This window comes from Mus musculus, chromosome 10 (genome assembly GCF_000001635.26).
Source record: "Mus musculus strain C57BL/6J chromosome 10, GRCm38.p6 C57BL/6J".
NCBI lineage: Eukaryota > Metazoa > Chordata > Mammalia > Rodentia > Muridae > Mus > Mus musculus.
The window spans coordinates 33,972,239-33,979,368 of NC_000076.6; the positions used below are offsets into that span (position 1 = coordinate 33,972,239).

General features: G+C 37.5%; 1 pseudogene; it reads right to left on the reverse strand.

Moving 5' to 3' along the window:
- On the reverse strand, positions 515-1,350 carry Gm7940 (predicted gene 7940; annotated as a pseudogene).

The window sequence follows — 7,130 nt, forward strand, 5'->3', positions numbered from 1 at the left end:
TAGTGACTGAGTTAAGTACCACAATAATGGGATAAAGCATATACAATATGCCACCCAATAAGATATAATGGCATTATATTAGCATTTATGATATAGGATTAGATTTTTGTTTTGTTCTAAAAATATTATTAGGATGTCAGGTGAAAATTGAGAAGGGGATCTGAGTGAAGAATATGGAAATTTTCAGTACTGATTTTGCAACTTTATATAAATTCTATCTTACCTCTTATTTTTATTTTTAGGCACAATGACTGTAAAGTTGTATCACCTGCATTAAGTGCAGCTGGTAATACTGTAACTGGTGATGATATTCAAACACAGGTGAGTTCAAGATTTATGGCACATTGTTAATATTTTCCATATCACTTGATTGTATATTCATAAAGGCCTTAGTACTATAATTATACAGGTATCTGTGGCAGTAAGTACAGTTTTCAACTTCAGTTACTTTATTGGGAATTGCCAAGTCCACCAGGTGTTCTGCTTGCAGGATTCAGAATCCTTTTTTTTTTTTAATTTTGTAATTATATTTATGTACAAAAAAACTTAGTGTACATTTAACCCAATTTAGTGGCGAGTTCTTTAGCCTTTGCTTTTTCCAGCTTGGCAATGGGAGCCACAGACTTAGGACCCAGGACGTTGCCTCCCCAGTGGCGACTGATCTTGTCATAATTGATCCTAATAGCTTAGCCAGAGCACCTTGTCTTCCGAGTTAACCTGGGTGAAGGCAACAGTGGTGCTTGTCTTCCTCTGGACCAGGTGCCCCAGCCTGGCCTTTCCCTTGATGATGCAGTAGAGCACCCCCATCTTTCAACACAGGGCAGGCAGGAAAACCACCAGCTCAATGGGGTCTACGTCATGGTCAATCACCACCAGCTGAGCCTTCTTGTTCGCCACCAAGGTGGTGACTGTATTGACTCCTGCTCAGAGGACAGGTGGTCTCTTAGTTGGGACATCGCCTTTGCCAGCAGCTTTCTTCTCAGCACGGGCCAGTAGCCTTTGCTTCTTCTCTTGCTTTGTCTCTGGTCTGTACTTGTGGGCAAGCTGAAGCAGCTGAGTAGCTGTTTGACTATCCAGGGCCTGGGTGGACTGGTTAATGACAGGAGGGACTTTGAGCCGCTTATAGAGGATGGCTCTTTGCCACAGCAGCCTGATGTAGCGGGGCCATTTGACGACGTGTGTTAGATCTCTTTTGGGCTGGATGTCCTGCCCAGTGCCAAAGTTCTTGGGTCTTTTCTCAAAGGATTGACCACCTTTTTGGCCTCCTGTTTCTTGACGACAGAGGGGGCTGGGGCCACCTTCTTCCCGTTGGCCTTCTATCCTTTGGGCATCTTGCTTGGCTGGTGGAGAGAGCAGGATTCAGATTCTTAAGTAGGTAAAAGTCATACTGAATTAGGTCACTCAGTAGAGCTTGAAATTCTTAAAGCAGACTAACAGGGAAATACATGTGCTATGAACTGATCAAGTTCATATGAGAAGATGCTGTAAAGGTTTTATAAAAAAAGATATGATGAGAAGCTGTAGTTTCTGTAAATGAGTGGAACTGAACAAGTAGAATAGTATGAAGGTAGATGAGATGAGATTTACATGGTCATGAAAGAGGCAGATACTTTGTTGTGTGTTTAAGAACCATTAAACTCAACTAGAATAGAAACTGGTTTATTATAAATAGGTTATAGGGCTTAAAATTCAGATTATGAGATGAAAGATTATTATAGCAAGAAAACAGTTCCAGAATTGATAGTCAACTGTGTGTAAGTGTGCCTCTTTTGGAGAATGGTAAGATGTTAGGATTGACTCCAGATTTAGGCTAGAATTCTATTTAGATACTCACTAAAGCTGTTACAGAAGTAACAGTAGCAATTGGTAATACCCATTTTTAAGTAGTGCTCTATATTGGTATACACTGTGCTCACAAGATGAATTTTCAGTGTACTGCTACGCCAAACCTTTCACCTTCACTAAGTCAAAATCACTATGGGTAATTGTGAATAAAAGGACAAAGTAGACACTTTTGACTGGTTGGTTTTTGTTTGAGATAGTAGCTCCAACTGACTTTAAACTCAGAGACTGGAATTAAAGGCACGCGCCACACACTTGAATAGATAATACTTCATTATAAAAGTCAAATTGTGAAAATTCTGTACTTGAAAATTTTTTCTAATGTTATAGAAATGTATGTTGAGAATGAATATTCAGTCAGTTTTGAAAATGAAGATGAATCTTCTATCACTAAGTCATTCTTCAAATAGTTTTGTATGTTGAACTTTACCTGCATTTTCATGGGTATGACTAGAAGTCATTACTGGTTCACATTCTCAAATTTCAATTCTTTTCTACTTGGTAATATTCTTCAAAATACAATCTATGTTGATAATGCTATAGCTAAGTTACTTTAATTTGTGTATTTGAAGGACATGTTTCTGGTTCACACTTTAGTGGAAAACAGCCATTTACTACACCAGTATTAAATAAGCTTTGCTAACAGCAAGGTTTAAAAGTTAGCAGTTGCCTAGGTTTTACTTTGAAAGGAATTTACTTCTTGTTTTTCAGATTTATTTCTGTACTTCTAAGTAATTCGTAAGATTTTTGCATTTTTACTAAAATACTTTTTGTTTTCCGTCTTATCTATTTTAGGCCATTTTGAATTGTTCTGCATTTCCCTGCCTTTTACATTTGAGGCCAGAATGAGCTGTATGGAGAGACCCTGTCTGGGCAGGGTGGTTTGCTCAGCTTTAAATGTTAGGAATCATCTTCCTGTTAGCTTTAAATGATTATTAGGATCTGTCAAGTTTCTTGCGTCAGAGAATACTTACACATTTTGGTTAGTTGCGTGCTTACAGCTTATCACTTTAATATTTATGTTTTACTGACATGAGCTTTTAAAAAGAACTTTCTGAAGAATGGAGAATGTCAGTTAACAAATCCTCCATTGCAAAATCATCTAAATGCTTGTCTGCCTCTGTGTACATTTTTTAGTATTTGCAATTCCGTTATTGCTAATTATGTGAAACTGGAGAAGCTTGACCGATTGTAGAGTAAATAAAAAACTTGCCAGATATGGTGACTCCAAATCCCAACACTCAGGAGACAGAGGCAGTCAAATATGTGAGTTTGAGCCAGCCTGGGCTACATAGTGAGTTCCAGGCCACCAAGGGCTAATGGCAAGACCCTAACTCAAAAAAGAACAACAAAAAAGTATGTGTCGAACCCTTTCATGATTGGTAATATAACATTTTATTCTGGTTTTGTGTTACTATAATAAACAACATATATTTAGGTAAAATATTAATATAATATTAAATCCTCCCTCCCCCAATTCTCTATTTTAAATTTCTGTGAAGGTACTTGGTAACCTCGGGCTGTATTAAACCACTTTGTGACCTTTTGACTGTCACGGACTGCAGATGGAGAGAGGCTGATTGGGGCTGGTCCGCGGCATTGGAGAACAAGAATCTAAGCAGAATGGAGTGGGTGTCAATCCATACTGTGCTCTCATTGAAGAATCATATGGTAAGCAAGTAGTTGGAAGTTTGTAACTGTAGTTACTTCTTAATTATCTGCCCTAGGTGGCCTCTCCCCAATATGCACCTCTACCTTTTCCCATTTTATAAGTTGTTTTCATAATTATAAAAGCTAGTCCCTAATCTCCTATACTCACAATTCTTACTGAATAAGATGTAAGTGTGAAGTCATTGATTTGTGCAAAAAATAAATTTAAAGAAGTGTCCTAGTCTTTGTGGAGTGAACGGATGCTATTGGTTTGGTATTGTCATATAGTATACCCGGCAGCTCTAATTAATAATTTGTTTCTTTTTTGTGTTCTTTCTGTGATAGGCTTGGATAAAATAGTTTCTGCAAAGTCGTGAAAACCAGAAAATTTACCAGAAGGCATTTGATCTAAATGAACAATGTTTCGGTGTGGAAGATGATGATCCCGGTATTGCACCTCAGGTGGATGAAAACCAACAACAGTTTGTATTTCAGCAGCACGAGGCACCAATAGAAGTGTTTCAACTCTAACAGGTGGTGGGGGAAATGACTGACAGAAATGAGCAACTTCTGATAGCTCTTCAACATGACCAGTACTGGTAGAAAGGGTTTTATACAATACAGGAAAGAGAAGATTGCATGCATTTTTTAAAAACAAATATAAAGCAAACGTTTCCATACCAATGCACTGTTTCTGTATAGATTTTCTGTTTGTTGTTTTGGTTATTTGTTTTGATGTTTGATAGCTGTTTATTTGTCTTCAGTTGTTTGGATTTTTGTATCTATTTGTGACTATACATTATGCAAATATTTCATTCAAGCTTGAAAGGGAGAACTTGGTGAATGTTACGTGAATGATTCTGAACTTTTCAGGTGTTCTTGAAGACTGCATAATAGCAGTGCTGTGAATATTGATAATTGCATTTTTGTCAATAAGACTTGACAATGCCCAATCTTTACTAAATCTACCTCTGTCTTGAAGCCAATGTAAAAACAAAAAGCTTCAGAAGCATGAAACCACGTAAGAGCTGAGTCAGAGTGAGATAATCTTAATTACTGTAGATTATAAATCACTGTGCTTTAGGTTATACTTCACAGAAAATTGCAACAGAAAACTTAAAAAGGTTTTATAAAACTGATTGATGCATTGATGGATAAAATATGGCAGTTATGAAGAGAGAAGCTGTTCATGTTGATCACAATACAAACCTATAAAACAGTTGTGTTGTTTACATAAAATACTATTATTCTAGTGTATCTTATATTTTATCCCAAGATACTACCCTCTTTGGAATAGTATTTATTTTCACACTTCATTTTAAAGAAGATCATGACAGAGAGGTGATCATGTATCTAAAGTAGTGCTGCATACCTAAATCTGTAATAATTTCCTTTGATTTTTCAGAAGATATTAAAACATTTTATTCTTTGTATAATAATGGACTTGAGTACTAGAAGGGCAAAAGTATCCTGAAGAAATCACCTTGTTATGCATTAAATATTGTTAATGCATTTAATGTTTTGACTAAATACGTGATGCTAATGAAAACTGCTAAGGATTATTTAATGTGTAGAAGTCTATATTAGGAATCTTCATTTTGGTGATGCACAGAGGGTCATACTGCTGCTGATTATAAACTAAGTGGCGATGACCTTTGCATCAGATTGGCCAGTCTCATTTATGCTTTATGAGTTAACAGCAAAAAGTCTCTTGAAATATGAAAGTCTAAAGTGTTGTAAGCTGGCCCGAGGCCTATATGAACCGGGTACACCTGGGAGGCAGGCTGGGGCTGAAAGAGACTTAGATGCCAAGAAAGGAATATGAACCCAAGATAAACGTGGTGATCAAGGCCCGAGAGTTTACTAAAGAGAGTGTGCTTATAAGGGGGAAGGCCCATCCCCTGCCAGCCCATTCTTGGTGCCTGGAGCCAGCCCGTAGGCAATCTACAGGGAGTGTCTTCAGAATGTCTGAAGGACCTTTCAGCAGGAAGCAGAGTCTTGGAGAAGAGCAAATCAAGGTCAGAAGGCTCTACCCTAGGTAATCTCCTTCTTAGTGGCAGCAAGTTCAAAGTCTGGATCAGCCTGCTTCAAGGCTGAGGGAGGCTACACTAAAGGTTTTGATAGAAAATTTACATTTATTTACATATGTGTGTTATTCTGTAGCTATGTAGGATAAAGCACCATAGTTCAGTTACTTAAGGAAGGAGGGCACATACTTCCAGAGGGATCAGAGTTGTCAACATCACTATTTTGAAGCCTCAGAGTTCATCACCAGTGATACACTTCCTTCAGCAAGGCCTCACCTCCTCTGCCTCCCGAACAACCACCAACTTGGGAGCAGGCATTTAAATGTCAAAATTTGGGGGGGGGGGATCTCATTTAAACCACCTCAGTAGTGTGTATCTTACAAAGACTATTTAAAATGGAGAAATTGTTCAGCAAAGTTAGCACCTCTCATGCTTTTTAGACATTTGCACGCTTTTCTCCAGCCTGACCTTACTAATCTTACTCCCGTCTGTAGCGTGTCAGAGTCCTTTCTTGCAAATCTTCACGAACACTTGCTGGTTTTGTTGTTGTTGTTGTTGTTTTTGTTTTTTTGTTTTTTTCTGCTTAGTAAGGGCCATTCTAGTGAAGGAGACACTATCTCATTTTGTTTTGATCTATGCCTCTCTGATGGCTAAAGAAGGTGAACCCTGCAGTCCATATTCCAAAGCAAAGAAATCAATATAGCAAAGAGCTAACTGCACCCACAGTTTCCACAGCACTGATTTCCTAACAGCCAAGATGGAATCAACCCGTGTGCTTTGTTCTTGAGATGATTAACAGCCTACAATTAAGTTATGGGGAAAAAATCTTTTTTTTTTCTTACAAGCTTGTTTAAACTTTGTAAACAGCCTTTTTTTTTTTTTTTCTACATTCATCTATGTTGATGCAATATAGGTTAAAAAGGAATAGATAAGCTGTCCTGGAAATTAACTTACAACATTGAAGATTCTTTACATTCTTAATTAGTTGTAATTCTAGATATCAAAATTTAAGCCAGCTGAGACTTTCTTGTCCTTTCTATATTTTTATTTGAATCATCATCATCATCATCAGTCATTATTTGGGGGATTTGAGACAGGGTTTTTATTTGTCATTTTGGCTATCCTGGCCCTCACTCTTTTGACCAGGCTGGCTTTGAACTCACAGAGCTCCACAGTCCCTGCTTTCCTAGTGCTGGGATTAAAGGTGTTCTTCACCACTGCCTGGCATAAAATATTAAATTTTAACAAGCAGAATTTATGCTATAAATTTTTCTTAGACTGATTCATATTCTCAGCAGTTTTGAGTCTATAAACGTCAGAGTGAAATTTGCTTAAAATAATTAGAAAATACCTTTAAGTTGAATAACCATGGAAAGATTTCAAAAGGTCCCTTTTTATTTTTTAATGGTTGCTCAAAGAACTGAAAGAAAGAAAACTAAATTTAAGACTTCAAAGCCCTAGCCAGAAAGTTTATTCAAGGTCCATGACTCATGCGGCTTGCTAGTTAGGAGGGCGTTTTGGGCCTAGAGCAAAGAACAAAGGCCATAAAGTCATCTCAGGAACCAACTAGCCATAAAGATAGGGAAGACATACAAGAATGTCCAGACTGGC